Genomic DNA, 22,417 nt, shown 5'->3' on the forward strand with positions numbered 1-22,417 from the left:
GAATGCCACCGCGGTGCTGCTACTAGCCAGAGCGCAACTGCGCCCGGCCGGACCCGCCCCCGGCAGAGGAGGGCGCATTCACATCCACAGACACCTCCCCCCACCCACAGGCCCCGCCCCACTCACCCACAGGCCCCGCCCCCTCATTCACAGGCCCCGCTCCAAACTCACAGGCCCCACCCCCACATGCCCGCCCCCTGCAGTTCTCATACTTTAATGCACCTGGATCGCTGCCTCGAGCCCATGTCTTCCCTCACCTCTGGTGCGTTGCTCTGTGATGAGCAGCCGGGCCCTGAGGGGAACCCGAGGGCTGGGAGGACACAACAGACAACAGACCGCGCGAGACAAGAACCACTCTGATGATGTGTAGCTGCACATGCGCAGGACACGCGGTTTATCACAAGTATGCATGCGCAGGATTTCCATTGGTTATGACTGTGCATGCGCTGAGGATAGTGAAGCACATGAAACTCATAAGAGTGTGTCACTGTGTATTGAGCAGCACCACATGGAGATCACAGCCTGTACAGAGTCCAACCGGAAGGGGAAACAACCTCGACCGTTAACACTGTCTTCCATCCCACACAAGAAAGCCTCAGGACCGGCACACCTAAATATTCCTCCATCTCTCCCATCATTCGTCAACTACATTGGTTGCCGGTTAGAAGCCGCACAAAGTTTAAGGCCTTGTGTATTATATATAAGGCACTGAACAATGCTGGACCAGATTTTTTTTAAAAATCCATCAGTTTCTGCAAACCTAATCGATCCTTACGCTCATCTGCATCCCAACTGCTCCAAATTCCACGTAAAAAGAAAGCAACATGGGGAGACAAACGCTTTGTGGTTCCTGCTTCGAAATTATGGAACCTGCTTCCTCCCCATATCAAATTTAGTCCATCTCTACTAATATTCCGAAAACACCTTAAAACCTGGCTTTTTAATCAGTAAATTTTAAATAGGAATCCCCTGCAATCTGTGAACTCCAGCGCCGAGACACCGTAAGGTATTTGTGCGCTATAGAAATTTTATAAATAAATAAAATAAATAAATAAATAAATAAACTACGAGAGCAGGTTAAAGAGGGCTTGATGGATTCACAACTGCGCATGCGTCGAGGACAGACACTGCCTTGCGCCACAGCAATTCAGTCGCGGTTTCTCTCCAAGGCAGCGCTCTGCCCACCCTACATTCAACAATAAGTGCTCAGCTCATATACAAAAAGAAAACCTTTATTGCTGTTTAGAACTACTACTCTTATTATGTATAATGCTGCTAGAAGAACAGGGGCACTGTCTGCCCGCTCACGGATGAGCCCCAGTTTTGTTACACAAGGACACGTTAATTTTGTTGTTGTTGCTTTTTTGGGTAAGTGCAGGGAGATTAAGTGATTTGCCCAGAATCACAGGAGGCAAACGCGACCCCCGAGGCTTGAACCTTGGTTTCCAGCAACAAAGTAGTCAGTCTAGCCAATGGACCACATCCTCACATCCCCTGCTGGGCCCAAAGAAGCCGACATGTTTGCGGGGCTGACAACCTCACAGAAGCCCTGCAGGCTGTGATGTCATCAGCTTTGCAAAGACCTAGCTGCGAGGCGCAGTCTCCACCCCCTGATGGCGTGGAGGTAAAGTTAGCCCCGGGCGTTTTAAATACAAGCCCGGGGATCGCGAACCCTCCACGTCAATCAGAGGGTGGAGAGCTTGTCACCACACCCTTTCCCAACGCGCCTGTGCCGAGATGGGCAAGGGTGTGGCAGGGGGGAAGCCAAGGAATCGAGTCTGCGCAGACTCAATTTCAGACCGCTTCCCACGCGAGCAAGTCTGCAGTGGTGGAAGCGGCAGCCATTTTACTCGAGGCAGTCTATCATCTAAATCATCATTTCTGCAGTTCACCAGCTAGTCCAATGGTTGCTTGCCGCTGCCACAGCACTGCAGGTTTCTGTACGGAGCAGGGCAGTTCACAAGGTAAGGCCCAGGTGGGCTTTAAAAAAAACTTTATATAGGCCCGTTGGTGGCCTTGGAAGGATGTGGGGGTGGGGAGAGGGGTCAGACACAGTGCACAGTTTAAGCGTTTGTGCTATTTGCTGGAAGAAACAGCTTTACTGCAGTTGGTGTTATACATTAGTGTGCATCGTTCCTTAATTCTAGGGTGTGGGGGAAACCATGTCTAATCTGATCTTGGGCTTTCAGGTGTGGTTGCTAAGGAGTGATGCCACAATGGCAATGAAAGGGTAGCAGCATGCCTAAAAGGGCCTCTCCTGACCGATAAAAGCTGCTTTCCGTTTTCCATATAAAGTATAGGAAGCCTAATGTATGGCTCTCCTACAGTGTATTAAATCAATCAATGCATTTGTAGAGCACACTACTCACCTGTGAGGGTCTCAAGGCGTTAGGGGGGGGGAGTGCAGCTAATGCTCGAACAGCCAGGTCTTGAGAAGTCTTCTGAAGGTCAGCAGGTCTTGTGGGGGGGGGGGGAGGGGGCTTAGCCAGCTGCAAGATGGCCACACCTTGAGTGGGCTCTGCTGGCCAAGCCTTTGATCCGCTAAAATCCTGCAGACCTGATACTCATCGAAGCCTGTTACCCTGCACTCGCTACTTACCTGACCCTGGGGTGCAGTTTGGTCTGTCTCCCTCTGCCCTACGACCCTGCGGTGCTTGGCTCCGGTGACGCGTGTGTCCTGGGTCCTGGCCCTGCATCATAAGCGCCCGGCCTAGTACGGCCTGTGCTGCTTGCCTGCGATCTCCCGGTGGCTAACCTCCAGCTCTGTATGCCGCATCTACGTCAGTGCTAGTAAGTCTCGTTGCTGTGGGGGCACTTAGCGGCGGGGTCGGGAGCGCGCACCTGTCTTCTGACAATCGCCGAGGCTTGTGATCATCACCAGGGGTAAGTGCGTGGACTGCGGAGGCCACCGCGGCGGAGTTGGGGGCGCGCGCACCCACTTGGAGGCACCGCTTCTCACAATCTGCAACAATCCTTCTGTCTTGGCCCTGTGCCTGATGGGTCTGGCATCGTGCGGGTGAGTTGTGCGTCCTCGGCGCATCCCCGCTGCCCCCGTCTCCCTCGGTCGCACTCCCCGTCAAGACTGTCTGGGTGGGGGTAAAAGACTCTGCTGGAGACCCACTCTTCAGATCCGTTCTGCCTGCGTGGTGGCATACCTCCCTGGCTCACCTGCCACACCGGCCTGAAGGCCTGGCTGGTGCCTCCTTAAGGCGGACGTTCGGCGGATACCTCTTATACTCTGCCTCATGGCTCCACCGATCCACCACTCGGGCCGCTGCAGGACTGGTCATTGCTCCCTCACCCCCTGCTGAGCTCCCTCTACGTGCTCCTTATCTCGGGTGGCCAATATGGGAAAGGTTAACCCCAAACAACCCAGGCTCACTTTTGACCAATGCAGACAGACGCGCCAAAAGGGTGCGACCGTCGACGGGGGCGACCAGCCTGCCCCCACAGGGATGACCGCCTCTCGTGAAAATGACCTCAAAGCCATCACGTTCGATGTCAAATCCGCGGTCTCCGGCATCGCCACCCAGTTGGAACAGCTGTCCTCTCGCCTCGATGTAGTCGAATCCCATCTGGACTCTCACAACAACTGGTTGCTGCATGTCGAGTCAAGGGTCTCCGACGCTGAGGATGCCGCCACTCACGACCGCCAAAAACGACTCCAAATTGACAAAATCCTGGAACTAATACACACCATGAACGAAGATTTGGAGGCGCGCTCCCGCAGGAGCAACCTCTGCATCACTGGGGTGCCTGAGCCCACCAACATTCTGGGAATGGAAGATTATGTGGAGCAACTGGTGCGTGAACTGTTCGGTAATGTGCTCTCCCCAGTTTTTATTGTGGAAAGAGCGCACCGCTCCCTTGGCCCCCATCCTGCCCCCGTATTCCCAGCTCGTCCTATCATCGCCAAAATCCTAAATTTCCGGGATCGCAACGTAATCCTCCGGGCGGCCAGGAAAAAAGGGGAAGTACGTCACCAGGGCAACTCACTGTCATTCTACCCCGACGATACTCTGGAGGTGCATGCTGCCCGCCGCGAGTTTCTGCCCGCAAAGCGCATTTTACAAAAACATGAGATTTCATACTCTCTGGCTTACACGGCCAAATTGCGAAGCAGGTAGGGCTCCAAGACTCTGGTCTTCACGGATCCTAAGGGTGCTCTTGCCTTCGCCAAGAAACTGGATCGCACCCACCTCTCCGCCCTAGCTAACTCTCAGGACTCAGATGCAGGCAACCTCAGCTAAAATGACTGACACAATTTTTTAAGTGCCCTGGGCTGTTTATCTCTCCCTTCATAATTGCATGTTTATCTGTTTGACATGTCTGCATTGCACCTCCTTGCCATTTTGGATGTTTGCCTCCTGCCGCTAGGTCTAGGGGCCTGGCTTATCTGTTCACCTTCTGAGGCTGAGATATATCTTGCAGTCTGCTTCCACATCTGGCTTGGCCACCCTGCCCTCTCGGGCAGGGGTCTACGCTGTGTGACGCCACGCCTCCGCGGGATGATTCCCACTTTGCTATTGATCCCCCCCTTCCCAAGTTGCGGTTCCCCAGAGTGGCTGTGGGTGGTTTCTCAACCTGTTTGGGGGGTTGGAGTGGGCGGAAGGAGGGTGGGTAATAAATATGCGCGTCCTCCTTCTGAGGCGCTTTTGTTTTCGACCGTATGCACTCTGTTGTTATTTTGCACGTCCTATGTTGCTGCACTTCCTTGTGTGTGTGGGGTCAGCTTGCTTGGGGGGTATCTGGGATGTTCAGCCTCCTCCTGAGGCAATGCTGTTTTTTATATTTGGATATTCCATTGACATATTGCTTGCATCACACCACCGTTACACATACTCTCTGCACGGCTTTGGTGCATTGCATGGCACACACTCCAAAGGTCATGCTCTTGGGTGCGACACCAACTTCCATCCTCCATCCTGTGGCAAATGCTCCTCCCTTAGTGCCAGGCTCCCTGCTTATGCTAGTGTTTGCCGGACCATGTGCATCCCCTACACTGCTACACTGCTCATCCTTTTCTTAGTTGCTTTGCACCACCATGCGCTCCCACTCCAAGCACCTGACCGCACTGCGTTCCTCTCTTCCCTTCACTACTACGGCATGACAGACACTGTATTTTGGACATGGAATATCCACAGTCTAAATGACCTCCGTAAGGCCCAACTAATCCACGCCCACCTCCTTCTGTACAAAGTGGACATCTGCCTGTTACAAGAAACCCACCTGCTACCTGCAACTGCCAACAGACTACATTCCTGACACTGGGGAGAATCACACTCCTCTTTCTACTCCAACTACTCCCGGGGGGTGTCCATTCTGATACACAGGGGACTCCCTTGGAAAACGTCTCAGGTACTCACTGACCCCGAAGGGCGCTACGTGATTCTCCATGGCTCCCTGCAGGCCCAACCTTAAACAATTACTGCAGTATACGGCCCTAACATGGATGACCTGGATTTTTTTGTGCAAATCTGGCACCACATCTCGTCCCTAGGCCCTGCTGCGCTCCTCTGGGGGGGGGAGGGGGGGGGGACTTAAATGTGACACTCTCCAGTCTTGGACCGTTCTGGCCCTTATGCTTCACACTCTCGTTCCGTGGCTCTCCTTAGCTCCATCCTTGCCGAAAACTCCCTGTACGATGCCTGGCGCCACATGTGCACTGATACCCGTGAGGGCACTTGCATCACTGGAACTTGCAGCTGTTGGTCCAATGTGGATCTCTGCATCACCACTCCAGATATCCTTTCCAGGCTTATCTCCGTTGATCATATGGCGCGCACCCTTTTGGATCATGCGCTGGTACAGCTTAACCTTCGTTTACCCCAATCCCTTCGGTGGACCTTCACCTGGCGGCTCCCCCTGATTGCGCTTCGAGATTCTGTCTTCTGTGACGAGGTCCAGACCGCGATCACTAACTATTTTGAGCTTAACAAGGGCTATGTGGATTCTCCAGCCACACTTTGGGAGGGTTTTAAGGTTGTCGCGGCGTATGCATCTCTAAACAGTCAGGGATTTTACGCTCCATTCGCAAGCACTCTTGATCAACTAGAATTGAAAATCATGTCTTTGGACTCTGCCCATGCTCTTCACCCCAGCTCTGATACTCTTGCTTGCCTTCGCGAGAAATACTCAGAATTTGCGGAGGAGGCCAACAGAGAGCTCTCATTCCTCAGCAGAGAGGCCAGAGCACACCGCTTTGGTGCGGGCGACCGGCCCGTTAAAACCCTGGTCAACCTTCTCCGCCCACCTCATGCTGCATCCTACATCAAGGCGCTTCAGGATGGTGGCTCTACTCGAACTACCTCCCCTGAGGAAATCAATGCGCGATTCAGAGTATTACATGCAACTTTATACGGCGGGCTTCACCCCCTTGCATGAGGTCTTTAACCAATATTTTAACACCCTCCAGCTCCTATGGCTCAAAAACTATCATTGTGAATTCCATGACAAGCCCTTCTCTAAGGAGGTAATACTTGCAGCCATCAATAGTATGCCTGGCGACAAGGCCCCTGGTTTGGACGGTCTCCCCGTTACAGTCTACAAGACCTTTGCTCCACTTTTGGTACCACACCTGGCCGCTATGTATAATGACTCTTTCGAGAGTGGTCTCCTCCCACCATCGCTCCGTGAGGCTATGTTAATGCTCCTCCTCAAGCCAGACAAACCCCCTGAATGCCGTGACTCCTACCGCCCCTTGTTCATTATTAATACGGACAATAAAATCTTCGCAAAGCTACTTGCCTCGCGCCGCCTTCTTCTCATGCCACTCATTGCTGGGTCAGATCAGTCTGGATTCATCCCTGGGCACTTGGCAAAAAACAACCTAGGCAATCAGAACTTTGAACTTAGTAAAATAAAGTAAAGACGGAGGGTAAGCTACAAATCAATTCAGTTTTTCGTATTTATTGGCGAATATATTTAAAAACGTCACTTGCATATTAGACCCAAGAAGGGAATACATACAATAAAATTAAACACAATACATTAATATAAATGAACACAAAAAGTTACAGTTAAATCACAATGGAAAATTTAAAAATAAGATAGTGGCAAGTAATTCTCGACGCGCGTTTCGGAGACCAGCGCCTTCTTCTGGAGGAGCCACGTGTTTAAAAAAAATATTTCAATTTGTGATGCACTAAAGACAGAGCATAACTGGCTCAATTTCTTTCTTCAAATTGATGATTCACAGCCCACGCCTCAAGAAGAGATATGCTGGAGGCCGTAGTGCTGTATTAAAGACAGGGCAAGAAAAAACGATTCCTTTCCTCACGGTGATTTTCTAGATACCACGTATCAAAACTAAAGGATATGTACAGATGTATCTAGGAGAGCTCACTTCTCTTAGACGAACAATTAAAAGGACAGGTACACTAATTCACTTCGCGTTCATTGACCCCGGTCCTCCGTGGGATGTAGAGTAGGGGTAGCGGGTAATGAAATGGTATGATGTTGAAGAAAGGGCCCAAGAAAATGTGGGCTCTGATGTATTGCAGTGGGAAAAGGAAGATCTCGCCATCCGGACTGTGAAGGGATAAGAATTAAGGCGAGCTTTGAAGCTGTATGCGTATCGACTATTCCTATGAAAATCCTCCTGATATGGGGAATTTCCTTTGACAATAGGATTCCTAAATTTAGTTTCGTCAAAGAGCTCCTGGGGTCCGGCGGCGAAAGGCAGCGTGTCTGTTACGAGCACGATATTGCAGATAAAACGCGCGTCGAGAATTACTATGCTACTATCTTATTTTTATATTTTCCATTGTAATTTCAACTGTAACTTTTTGTGTTCATTTATATTAATGTATTGTGTTTAATTTTATTGTATGTATTCCCTTCTTGGGTCTAATATGCAAGTGACGTTTTTAAATATATTCGCCAATAAATACGAAAAACTGAATTGATTTGTAGCTTACCCTCCGTCTTTACTTTATTTTACTAAGTTCAAAGTTCTGATTGCCTAGGTTGTTTTTTGCCAAGTGTTTACTCATCCCTGACCTAGGAATCTCAATATCCATGTCTTCAGGGGGTCCTTGCTAATTATACGTCAATTCATCCCTGGGCACGCCACCTCACGCAACCTTCGTACCATCTTTTCTGTCTTCCATCAGATTAATCCAGCTCTCCCCACACTGGCTGCACTTCTTGACGCTACCATGGCTTTCGATACCCTGGAGTGGCCCTTCCTATTCATTCTCCTCCCACGCCTTGGCTTTGGCCCAGTATTCATACGCAAAATATTACTCCTATAGACTCTCCCCTCCACCCGTCTTCGGATTAACTGACAAATATCTGATCCCATCCCTATCGGGGGGTACCTGCCAGGGGTGCCAGCTCTTGCCCATGCTCTTTGCCATCGCAATGGAGCCCCTCGTGGCCAGACTTTGACAACACACTCAGAGGGGCATTGGCTTTGCAGCCCGCGCCCTCTTGGTCTCCATGCACGCAGACGATATTACTTTATATGTCCGACACTCCCAGGAAAATCTCAGCCCCCTGGTACGCGAGATCATATGGTTCGGTGGATACTCTGGTATCCAGGTGAACTGGAGTAAGTCAGTCCTCTTCCCTCTTACTGACACCACTACGCCCTTTACTCCGGACTATCCTTTCGTCTGGTCCCATTCGCTATTTGGGTGTGTGGCTTAGCAGGGACGTGGAAGAACTTTGGAGGGGTAACTTTGGTTGTGCGGAGGACTGGCTTGAGTCCAAGATACCCCAATGGAACCGGCTGCCCCTATCTCTGACCGGTCATATAGCCATTGCTAAATTGGTTGTCCTCCCAAAATTCATGTATCTTTTCCTGAACGTCCCTGTCCGCCTCACAACCCACTTTTTTCATAGGATTCGTTCGCTAATCATTTCTCTAACCTGGGCAGGAAGACAACCCAGGATCGCATATGACACTCTTACCCTCCCGATGTCGTGTGGTGGCCTGGACGTCCCTCATTTTAAGCTTTATGCATTATGTGTTCAGGCCAGTTTCTTGCACTTCTGGATTCATCCTACTCCTTTCCAGCCCCATGTGGCGGTCGAAGCTGATCTTGCAGCTCTGTGGACTCTAGTCACTGCCCTGTTTGCCCCAGCCAAACTCCCACGCACTGAAATAAAGACGGTCAAAACCTTGTGCTGGGCCTGGGAGGGACTATGCTGCATGCCAGGTGCTCCGATGGTATTGGCAAAAACAATGCAGATTGTTCGGCATCCTTCCTTCCCCCCTCTCCAGCCCTCCGGCATTGCTAAACACGACAACCGACTAGGGCTGGCGACATTAGCAGACCTCTACCCGGGGAGCAAGTTCCACTCTCCCGCTGCCGTCTCTGGTCCCATGGATACTTTACCTTTTTATCAGTTACGGGCCATCTGTAGGGAACTGCATCCTACATTCCCCCAGCCCCCTCCCTCGATGACCACTCTCGACTTCCTATACTCGTCTCCCACTCCTCAGAAATTGGTTACCAAACTCTATGCCCTCACGCTGGCGGCCACCTCGCTCATGTGGCATGGGGCGAGGATCTCGGTGAAGATATTTCCCAGGCCGATTGGCTTTACTGTTGAAACCAAACGAAGCAATTGTCTCCAAACTATTGCCTGCACCTTATAGTAGTAGTAGTAGTAGTAACAGACATTTATTGAGCGCATATTTCCCCTTAAGGTCTCATAGCACTTTACCAACAACAGTAACTAGAAGGGAGAGAAGAGTTAGAATAGCCATGACTTGTGATCTTTACAAAAATGTTTATGGTTCGTCTCCTGGTGGAGTTGCATCGGCAATAAGTTATATAGCTCCGGGGCATGTTTGGAGAAAGACCTATCCCCATTTTTTACCGTGCGTACCTTGGGGATGTTCAAGAGGTGCGTGTTGGATGAGCAAAGGGGGCGTCTTGTCTGATATTTAACTAGTTTCTTTGCCAGGTAGATAGGTCACTGGTTGTTCAGAGTTTTGTGAGTGAGGCAACATAATTTAAAAGAAACTCTCTTTTTATCGGCAGCCAATGGAGGGTCCTAAGACTGGGGGCTGATGGAGATCGGGAAGGGAGATTAAGGACCAATCTGGCCGCCGTGTTTTGAAGCACTTTTAGTTTAGAGAGAAGTCTTTCATTAATGGATGCAAACAGTGCATTGCCATAATCTAATCGGTTGATGATTAGGCCTTGTACTAGTGGCAGCCTAGCGCTGAGGGGATCCATTTAAAGATTTTTTTCAAAGAGCGCATTTGTCCGTTACTAGTATAGACCAGGAAGTTTATATGTTCTTTCATGGACAATTTGTTGTCCATGATAACTCCCAGGTTACGAACTGTTGTTTTGGGCAATGGTCCAAGTGAGGGAGGCCACCAGTCTGCGGACCATATGTTAAGAGCGTCTCCAAAGAGCATGATCTCTGTTTTGCTCGCGTTGAGGAGCAGATGATTAGTTGACATCCATTCGTTTACTGATGTCATACATTGTAAAAATCTGCACTGCGTGTCAGTTGGGTCAGCATCAAGAGTGATCAGCTGTTGCGCGTCGTCAGCATAGGAGATTGTGCCGAAGCTATGGTCTCTGATCATTTTGGCCAGCGGCACTACGTAAAGGTTGAAGAGTGTTGGACTCAAAATTGATCCCTGAGGAACACCCTTATCAATGATTAGGCTCTTGGAGCAGAAATCCCCTATTTGTACCATTGTAGTCCTTTCCGCTAGGTAGCTTTTTAGCCATTTCAGAGCCGGGCCCTCGACACCAAACTCACCTAGACGTTCTAAAAGAATGTCGTGTGGATTGGTGTCGAATAGCTTTTTTCTAGTGTGCTGGCACAGTAGATTCTGATAAAGAGAGGTTAAGGATATGGCTAGGTTGGGGATGAGTGCTGAACCAATCTTGAGTGGAATCTGTGCAGATGCAGGGTCGGTTGGTGACCCGGATTTCATCCTATTAAGTAGAATGGAGGTGTCTTCTATTGTAAGTTTATCAAATTCTTTAAGAGAATGGGTATCCGGTGGGGAGTTTTATTCTGACTATGTAGTGTGTTAGAGTCATGGGGAAAACATTTATGGATATCATTTATTTTATTTACAAAAAAGGTTGCGAGTGAGTCTCCTCACTCCTGTGAGATGGTATGTGGAGGAATGTCTGAGACAGGGTGTGTGAACTCCTTTAGAATTTTATAAAGTTCCTTGTGGGAGTTAGAGGCTTGATTGATGCGGTTTCCAAGATACGTTTTTTGGGCATTAGCAATGTTATCCATATATTGTTGGTGAAGCATTTTATATTGATATCTGTCTGATGTATTTTTAGTTTGTCTCCATTTACGTTCTGCCTTTTTGACAGCTGTCTTGATGTGTTTTAGATCCAGAGTGAACCAGGGAAGATAATTTTATGGGGCAGTTGATTTATTTCTTCGGGGTAATTGAGTCTAGGGATCTGGTTATGGCCGCATCCAATTTTATCACAGCCTCATTTATGTTGGTCATTTCAGAAGGAGGAATAGGGACAAAGGCTGTTTGAAATGATTTCAAGTTGATCTAGGGCGAGGGGGCGTGGCCTGGAGCCGTTGATGGTGGACGTGTAGTTTGCCAGCTCCGTCCTGTGCCCTGAACACCAGCTAAATTATCCTGTGATCCCCTGCCTGCAACCCGCCTGATTCATACCCAGATTGTCTCCGGGGACAAGCGGCGTGTAACGGTGCCACGCTGCCCCTCTGAAACCGCTCCTGTGGGAAGTTCTGCCGATGGACCCTGCTACGGCCTGCTGATCAGAGTGAAGCCCCGGACTTGCGTGCTCGGCCTGGCCGGCCTACCCCCATACTCCTTCGCGGTCCAATCGGGACCCAGGATCGGACTGCTGCCGCTTTGCCGACCAGGGACGCGGGGTGCGACAAGGTGTCCACACCCCCTACCAAGGCTCTGTTGCCCCCCCCCCCCCTCTCCCCCTCGGCTTCTGCAACACGGGCTGTCCACGCTACTGCGCAGCCCCACCGAAGCGCGGGAGCGCCTCCGTGCAGTCTCCCTCAGCCCGTCCAAGTGACCAGCGGGGCTCCGGCGTTGCCACCACTGGGTCAAAGAACTCGGGAAGGGCGACACACACGGCATAGCCGGCGCCGCAAACCAGCATTGTCCCGCACGGGATACCGGAGTCACGGAGCAGAACTGGCTGGCATTAACAACATCCTGACGCCATCTTGTCATCACGTTGGGGCTAAGTGGAGACTCTTGAACCCTGGCAGTCTTGCCCCATCTACCTAGGACCCACTTGATAGAGGATCAATCCGGCCACGTGAAACAGGGTGGCGGACATTGGAGACCGGCAGCACACGGGGGTAAGGGACTGTGGAGAGGTGGTGTGCCTCGCGCATTGGCGCCTTCATGCAGCGCTGCAGCCCAGACATCACTGCGCTCTCGTCAGCCACGATACATTCACTTTGAAGCGCACTGGTTCACGTCACCCTTGCCACCTACGCGGACCTCATCAAGGCGCAGGCGGCGCACCGACCCATCCTTGGTTGACGCCTCATCTGGGTATCCTACACCACCCTTGCCAGCACTGTGATATACGCTGCATCTACCTCTTTACAGTGCGGAGTGGTCAGGCCATAACCACTGCCGTACATTCAGAGGGAACGCGGCGGGCTGCTGCCTCTACTACAGCGCCACCCTGCTGACAAGGTCTATGGGCAGGACGAAGGGCAAGCGTCAGGACCAGAGCACCCGAACGGACATGCAGTCCACTAGTTCGGAGAATCCACTGGCCTCCTCCAATATGGACATCATCCCGCCGACCGGTAAGGGGTCTCAAGACGCCAAGCTGGATCTGATCCTGAATGAAATACGCGCGACGCGCGAAGCGCTAGAATTGCGCATAGACAATATGGCGACCGGCCTATCCTTACTTAAAGCGGACCACAACAAATTGGCGGATCGAGTGGCGGAGCAGAAAATAGCGCTAGACGACATTGTCCCGCAGCAAACGGAACACTCCGCGAAACTAGAAAACGTGGAGAAGCAACTGAAGCAGCTGTGGGGAAGGGTGGACGAGGCGGAAGGACGTGCCCGCCGCAACAACGTCCGCATCCTGGGCATTCCGGAGAGAAGCGAGGGGAGAGACCCCACGCAGTTTGTGGAGGACTGGCTTAGGAAGCTGGTGGGCCAGAGAGATCTCACCGCTCTCTACAGTGTGGAGAGGGCGCATAGGATGCCATCACGGCCCCCACTATCTGGGGCACCCCCGCGCCCACTGATCGCTCGTCTCCTCCATTTCAAAGATCGTGACACTGTCCTCCGGGCGGCCAGGGAGGAGGCGCCGTTACGCTTCGAGGACAAGACCATCTCGGTCTACCCTGATTTCACGCCCACTGTACAGCGAGCCAGGTCCACCTTCATGGGGGTGAAGCGCAAACTGCGTGACAGGAACATGAAATATGCCCTTTTGTTCCCTGCTCGGCTAAAAATCCTACATAACAACAAGTCCCTTTTTTTTTGACTCGCCTGAGGAAGCGTCAGAATGGATGGAGGTCGCCCTGACTCCGCCGGCGTCGCAGGACCAGTTCACAGACCACCACAGCGACGCCCGTAGGGGCTCGCCAGACCGACGGAACGACGCTCACAGCCCTGGACATCGCTCATCTCATGGAGCATCGGAGGCGGCGCATACTCTCGGACACCAGGCGACAGACCACACGTCATCATCCACACATCAGCGTCTCACTGAGGCGGCCCTGGCTGCCCACGACGCGGGAGCAACCGGAGACAGACTCACCGTTACCACTGACACTCATACTGAGGTGTCTGGTTCAGTTGACAGCCTGCAACTTTTCCCGAAGATCACGGCACAGATGGCAGCAGAGTTCTGAACCACGACACGATTACTTCTCTCCAGGTGATAACGTATGTCAAATCCCCTCCCTCACATATGGTGGGTTGAGTGTGCAGGGATCCATTATATTGTGGGCTCTCATGCCCACGCAGACAGTTCAGTGCAAACCGTCGGAGGTCCACCACCCCCCGGTATGCACACGTACTTGACTGTATTGTGCCCACGTTGGACACCATGGTTTGGCTCCTGGGTACGTTGGCTCAGGGACCTTTTTGTTCGGGGGTTTATTGTTTGCGAGACACTCTCCTATTTTAGCACAGCAGGACATGTGGGTTCACCCAGTTGTTACACCTTGCCACACCGCACAGATGGGAATGGGACCTCTTAACAATTACCACTTGTGCACCTGGAATGTTCGTGGCTTGGGATCAGTGCATAAACGTCATAGAATCCTTGCACAACTCAACCGGAGGGGGACACAAATTGCCTGCTTACAGGAGACACATTTGAACGCTGCTGAAGCGGTGAAATTGCGAAAGAAGTGGAGAGGACAGCTCTATGCTACCTCATATTCCGCATTCTCAAGGGGGGCGGCAATTTGGATGCGCGGGTCTCTTCCTTTCCAGTTGTTGGAGCAACGGGTTGATAAGGAGGGTCGCTATGTATTTGTGCGGGGTCTGTTGGATGGGGAGGAAGTTGTTGTGGGATGCATGTACTCGCCTAATACGAACCAGTTGGAATTTCTGTCCAGTGTCAACGGGGTGCTTGCAGACTGGGCTGACCTTCGCTGGATAATAGGGGGAGATTTTAATGCTGTACTTGATGTTCTGCTGGATAGGTCACATCCCCCCCTTACAGGCTACTGAGAGCAGGAAACAGGCTGCTGCGCTTGCGAGTTGGGCTGAGGGTTGGGACTTGGCAGATGTGTGGCGTAGCATTCACCCCATGGACAGGGAATACACCTTTTTCTCCCCTCCCCACCAGCTTCACACCAGAATCGATCATGTTTTCTGCTCAAGGTCCCTTACTGCATTGATTGTCCAAACTCAACACATGGGGAAAACGTTCTCGGACCATAGCCCCGTGGAAATTACATGGCAGTGGGGTAGGAGGCTGGCCCCCATACCGACCTGGCGACTAAACCCTGAACTCCTTGAGGACTCGGTTTTCCGGTCCTCCCTATCCGACACTATCGATACCTACTTCTCCACGAATGCGGGCACGGCTAGCTCCCGGCAGGTAGAATGGGACACTTTCAAAGTATGTCTGAGGGGGGCTGCTATGACTACTAGGGTGGGAAGGAAACGGGAGGTACTTAGCCAGCTTACGGAGGTGGAGGGCTCACTTGCATCCCTAGAGAACGAGGCAGCGGGCACCAACGCTCCCTTTCCGCCACTGCAGGAGGCACGTATTAGACATGCAGAGCTGCTGGAAGAGCTGCGAGTTATTGACTATAGGGAGTACACGAATAGGCAGCATACACAGGCCGACCGGGCCGGCCCCCTACTTGCCCGCATCCTGCGGGACTCCCCGATCAGCCAACCCATTCTGCGGGTTTTGGACCACTCTGGCCAGCTGGCTACCACCCAAGTAGGGATTAATACAGCATTTAAGGACTATTATACCACGCTATATGGCCCCCCACTACCCCTGTCCGAACCCGCATTAGTGGCCTTCATGGCGGAACTGGTTCTCCCGCAGCTTACTGCAGATCAGCATAAAGACTTGAAGCGTGCCATAACATTGGCAGAAATCAGACAGGCAATAAGAACCCTCCCTAAGGGTAAGGCCCCTGGAACGGATGGCCTGCCAACCGACTTCTACGCCACTTACATGGACCTCCTGGCCCCGCGACTACACATTGTTTATCTGGAAGCCCTACGCACAGCATCTCTACCACAATCAACCATGCAAGCTCTGATTACGTCCCTCTTGAAACCGGCCAAAGATGGTTTGCAGTTGGCCGATTACAGACCCCTGTCCCTTCTTAATACTGACTCAAAAATTTTGAGCAAGGTACTGGCATCAAGGCTCGTGCAATACGTGCCACATTTGGTCCACCAGGATCAATGCGGCTTTGTCACAGGCCGTAATACGGCCATGAACCTCAGGCGCTTGGCCCAACTCATGCTTGGGAACGATGCGGGCGGGGGCTCCGAAGGGTGCATCTCTCTGGACTTAAAACAGGCTTTTGATTCCTTAAGATGGGACTATATGTTTGCCACATTGTCAAAATTCGGGATCCCACCGGAATTCCTCGCTTGGGTCAGATTACTATACACAGTCCCCACGGCAAGGGTACGCACCTCCAACCAAATCTCGGGCCCCGTGGCCATTGCCAGAGGCACCAGGCAGGGATGCCCACTTTCCCCTCTCCTCTTCGTTCTTGCCCTCGAGCCATTGCTCTGCAGACTTAGGCTGCTAGCCCCCCGTTACGGTATACGGCGGCATGGTACGGACCACATTGTCTCTGCGTACGCGGATGATATCATATTATATCTCCGAGATTTGAGGGGCGAGCTGGGCCCAGTTTCCCAGGTTTTTGAGGATTTTCGAGAAATATCTGGCCTCACCATCAGCGAGTCTAAGTCCTACGGATTCGCCTTTGTAGCTGCGGGTGAGTCGACCCCCCCTGTCTTTTGCCCCACATGAATTCCAGATGGCGGACACCACCTTCCGATACCTGGGAATACAGATATATAGAGAGGCGAGCATGATGATAGACGGCAACCTGGAGAGGGCCATTAGAATGCTGAAGTCACAAATTCAATTTTGGCTTACATTGCCGCTCTCCATACCCGATAGAGTGGCAATTTCCAAGATGGTGATGTTGCCCCGTCTTCTCTACTACTTCACCAACCTGCCGTTCCAGATCCCAGCGGTAACATTCAAGACCCTCGACTCCCTGCTCACCGAACTTGTGTGGGGACATGGCCGCAGGCGCATAGGGCTGGCTAAGTTACAGCTTCCCTCCAACTCCGGAGGCATGGGCTTACCGGACTTTAGGGCTTATCATTATGCATGTCAGCTACAATGGTTGGCTTACTGGGTGGCGGGCCGCAATCTTCATGAGATTAATCTAACACAAGATGACCATGCTAAGGGGAAAATACACATCTTGCTCCTACCTGGATCGGATCTACCTAGAAACACTACGCCACTCCTCAAATTGGCGATCACACATTGGCGAAGGGCATTGAAATATACGTCCACCGGGACACCTTATGCCCCCACAATACCACTCTTGGGCATACCACTGGGCCCGGGCACACTTACAACGACTCTACTGGAGCCCTGGCATGACGCTGGTGTGACACATGTGGGTGACCTGTTTGCGGAGGGGCACTTATTGTCCTTCGAGGACTTCAGAACCACGCAGGGCATACCCGGCGGCTCCTTTCTCCTGCATGCCGGTCTCCGACACTATATCTTGCGCAATTGGTCACCCGACGGACGGGAGCCTATTGCAAATCCTCTAGTCGCAATGCTTTACCTCATGGGAACGGGCGGCCATCTAACTAAGTGGCTCACTGTTAGCATTAAATCGGGGAGGGCGCTTACACTGGCACCACTACGGGCGACATGGGAAGCGGATATTGGGAGGCCATTGAGAGATAAGGAGTGGGAGCGCATACTGCAATTCCCCAGAAAGGTAGCTAGAAACCCCAAGTACAAGTTCATCCAACTGATGTTGCTACATAGAGCCTACCTAACACCGCACCGCCTACATATGATGTTCCCTGCATCCAAGAGCAACTGCCCCCGATGTGATGCAGACGACGCATCTCTGGTACATATGATGTGGCAATGCCCCAAACTGGGGTATTTCTGGACCACTGTCCATGAATCACTTGAGAAGGCTGGTACATTGGCCCGATCACCTACACTGGAACACACGCTCCTAGTGCTAGGTCCATCGACCCGCACCAGGACCGTGGCGGCGCGCTTCTCGGATCTGGCCCTGTTGTTGGCGAAGCGTGCCATCACGATACGGTGGAAATCATCGAAACCGCCCAACCCTGACCTGTGGAGGGCGGAAGTTGTACGCTGGGGTAAGGCTGAGGGCGAGGCACTACAAAGGGAAGAGAGTAGGGGCCTCCGCAAGACACCTATCTCACTGGAATGGTTTGACACTTTGGGGGTATTCGAGGCTGGCAATGACAATGATGAAGAGGATATTAGTGAATAGCCAATTGGGGTGCGGTTATGCCCATACTCATTCTCCTATACACTGCCACGAACAATACCTGCGGTGCACTATGAGGTAACACGGGTAGCTCGAACCCGTCTGTCGCATTACGTTACCTAACCAGTCTGTGTATTAACCTCAAATATGTGTAAATGACTAGAGTGTGACCCAAATAGCGATATTTAAATCATGTGCCTATTTAGAGAGTGAAAGATGGGAACTCGCAGGGGTGGAGGGTGGGATCGGGAATGAACGGGGTTTGTTAGTTGTTATGATTCATCGACAAAATGAAAAATCGAATTTACCAAGTTTGTATATTTGCTATGAGCGACCGTATACATGTAACACGGAGTTTAACACTAGTATTGTATATGCACACCTATATTCTGTTGTTGCTCTCCAACTTTGCTAATAAAAAGATTTTCAAAAAAAAAAGTTGATCTAGGGCCACCCCCCTGGTTCCCATCCTCTGCCCCTACGAGGCTATTATTCTGCCTCCCAGCTCCGGCAGTTTCGTCCCCCGACCCATCAGGCTTGCCTCATATCCAACCCTCATTCCCTGCTCACAAGCCCGGTTACACACTGTTCAGGCTGCAAAGCCTCTATACCCACTATCCACAAACCGCCCCCTTGCACTAAGCACAACTCCATGACATCCTATACTATCGCCCTTACCAATGTCCGCTCGCTCGGTAAACACCGTCAGGACATCCACGAGCTGATTAACGATCACAAAATAGATCTACTTTTCATGACTGAAACATGGATGGACTGTGCGTCCGATCCAGATCTAGTGATCGCTGTACCAAACGGGTTCGCCGTATACAGATTGGATAGACAACTCAAGAAGAAAGGTGGTGGCATTGCCATTATTGCACGTGATACCTTCTCTATAAGGACCAAAATTATCACTCGATCATCTTGTGAAGCCCTAGAATTCTCCATTAAATTGTCCCCATCCTACACATTTAAAGGGATCCTCCTTTACCGTCCTCCGGGGCCTAGGAATGATTTTATTTCAGATCTCAGGTCCACGTTGGAAGCATCTGCCCTTGATAACTCCCTCACGATCTTGGGTGATTTTAACTTTCATTTTGACATACCAGATAACCCTGATACTGCTACCTTCCTAGCAGACATGACCATTTTTGGTCTCCACTCCCTGGTTAACTTCCCCACGCATGAAGGAGGCCATACTCTGGATGGCATCTTCACTAATGCTGCGGGCTTGCAAGTCACCCAAATACTTCCTCTTACCTGGTCTGATCACCATCTCATCCTGGCATCTCTGTCAGTGCAGGATTCTCTTGCTGGCAAATCATCCCCCAACCCCCGCCAACCCTACCTGGCATGGGATGATATAGATACTTCTAGGCTGGAAACACTTCTTACCAAAACCACCCCTTTGCTATCAACCGATCCCAATATTGCTACTTCCCAACTTTACGACTGGGTGAGTTCTGCGGCCACAGAACTAGTCCAGGTCAAACAACGGTCCCGCAATAGATCTGTCCCGTCGGCCCCATGGTACTCAGAGGAGCTACGTACCCATAAGCAACAGTGTAGGAACAAAGAGAGGCATTGGCAGAAAGATTATACAGATGAAGCCAAATTCAAGTATAAAGAAGCAGTGGCTAAATATAAAACACTAATCTGTGAGGCAAAGAAAAAATATTATTGTGAAAGAATAGAATTAGCTAAAAATTCGAACAAATTATTATACGAAACCACCAAACAGCTAGCTGGTTCTTCCACCGACTTGACTCCTCCCCCCTCCCAATCTCTTTGCGACGATCTGTCTAACTTTTTCTTTAGTAAAGTTGAGGACATCTATCGGGTCTTCGCAAACAATGCAATCAATTCGCCGAAACCTCCTACTTCCCACCATGGCCCTACCTTCCTGCAGTTCACAGAAGTAGCCTCCCCTCAGGTACGGAACATCATATCTTCTATTAAATCGGGCTGTGCCCTAGACCCATGTCTGCTGAAAGTTCTGCGCCCGATTATTGAAGCGGTTCTCCCGGCCATGACTGCTATCTGCAACTCCATATTCTGCACAGGCATCTACCCAGAGATTTTAAAAAAAGACCCTCATAAAACCTCTCCTGAAAAAACCCAACCTCGATAAGGAAGAACTTAAAAGCTACCGTCCAATTGCTAGTCTTCCACTCCTGGCAAAAATAGTTGAAAAAATCATGAATCTTCAACTATCATCCTTTATCGAGGAACATAAGCTACTGGATGAATCGCAGTTCGGCTTTCGCCAATTCCACGGAACAGAGACTGCCCTGGTTAAAGCGGCGGACGACATTAGATCTATCCGGGATGCAGGAGGAACAGCAATCCTGATCCTGCTGGACCTATCGGCGGCCTTCGACACGGTCGACCATGTCACCCTGGTTGATCGTGTCGAAAGCATGGGCATCCTACGCAACGCCAAGAAACTTCTTGCCTCTTTTCTTGCGGATAGGTCCCAGGTCGTCACTATCGGACCTTTTGAATCATCCCCCTTGTCACTGCCATGTGGAGTTCCTCAAGGCTCATCCCTGAGTCCGACACTATTTAACATTTATGTGTCAGACCTTTCCAAAGTCATCAAGGCACATGGGATGAGTCTTACATCCTACGCAGACGACACTCAGTTGGTCCCCGCCGTCAACAATGATGGGCCTAAAACTGCCAGCAATTTCAATCAAGGCATGCTGGCAATTGGGAGCTGGATGGCTTCCAATTGCCTGAAATTGAACTCCGACAAATCGGAAGTTGTCATTTTTGGCAACTTATCCCCGGAATGGTCCTCCCTCTGGTGGCCGTCATCTATGGGCCAGCCTCCAGATCCGATTGGCAAGGTGAGGAATTTAGGGGTTATGTTTGACAATCGCCTGAACTTCCTACCCCATGCAAATCAGATCTCCTCTTCAGTCTTTCACAAATTACAGCTCATAAAAAAAATCTTGCCTTTCCTACCCGAGAATGCCGGCAAAACCTTGGTTAGTTCCCTGGTCTTGTCTACTTTAGACTATTGTAATGCTCTGTTTTTGGGTGCCCAAGAAAAAGTGCTACAAAAAATGCAAATTATTCAGAATGCAGCCGCCAGGCTGCTTGGGCGCATTCCAAAACACCAATCAGTGTCAGCAACTATAAGACATCTGCACTGGTTGCCGGTTAGAAAGAGAATCAAATTCAAGTCCCTCTGCTTAGTATATATATCCTTACATAATGTCGGACCTGCATTCTTCATCCAAAACCTCATTCCCTACTGTCCCTCCAGAACATTACGTTCATCCAGCTCACTTGATCTGTTGGTACCACGCACCAAATCTGTCACGTGGGGAGACAGAAGATTTCTGGTAGCCGCACCGAAACTCTGGAACACCCTCCCACACTTAATTAAAACGAGTACCTCCCTCTGGTCTTTTCGCAAGCAACTTAAAACCTGGCTTTTTAATCAATAAACCCTAGCTCCCCTTGTTGGTTAAACACTACAGAGACCTCAGCGCCGAGATGCCCTAGGGCCTTCGTTCGCGCTTTACAAGTGTTTTAATAAATAAATAAATAAATAAATTGTTCCATGGTCGGCTAAGCTTCTGCTCTTTTTTGTGGGTCAATTTAGGCATCCCTTGGCCTATTTGAAAGCTTATGAGGTGATGGTCTGACCTTAGGATGGGGAGAATTTGATTGATCTTTATGCAATGTTAGTTTGTAAATAATAGATCTAGGGTATGACCAGCATTATGGGTGTGGTCTGCTATCAGTTGTTTTAAGCCGAGTGAGTCGAGGTTGGTGATGAGGTCTCCAGTGTAAGGGTCATTTATAAGCTCGGCATGATAATTTAAATCTCCAAGGAATATAAACCTATCTGCCGTGAGAACATGTGGAGCAATCATTTCCGTTAGATTATTCGCGAATTGAGTTTTGTTACCCGGGGGTCTGTATAGGAGCGCACCTTTCCATGCTTCAGTTTTTGTGCCTTCTATTCTGAAAATACAGATTTCGCCCCAGTCAGCCTGGACGGCTTCAACAGTGCGTAATTTCATGTTAGATTTAAACACTATAGCTATCCCTCTTCCTTTCTTCCCCGTCCTATCATGCCTGACTGATCATCTGGTAATCGGGGGGGGGGGGGAGTGCAGTCGCTAGGTCAGGCTGAGAGGACTCATTTAGCCAAGTTTCAGTAAAAAAGCAGAGGTCTGGCTTCTCCGAGTCTAGTAGGGACCATATTTGGAGTGAGTGCTTAGGGAGGGAGCGTATATTGCAGTCTAGTGCTTTTATAAATTCTGATTCTGGCTTAGAATTGGTAAGCCGTGGGATAGTGGTGCTGTTCACTGTTGGTGCGCTTACTTTAGTGATGTGTAAGCATTCTGGGGTGTTAGGGAACTTGGTGATCAAGGAAGTAGTACTGACCCGGTTTAAGGAGTGTAGCTCATGGTTAGTG

This window comes from Lissotriton vulgaris, unplaced genomic scaffold, assembly GCF_964263255.1.
Source record: "Lissotriton vulgaris unplaced genomic scaffold, aLisVul1.2 SCAFFOLD_2265, whole genome shotgun sequence".
NCBI lineage: Eukaryota > Metazoa > Chordata > Amphibia > Caudata > Salamandridae > Lissotriton > Lissotriton vulgaris.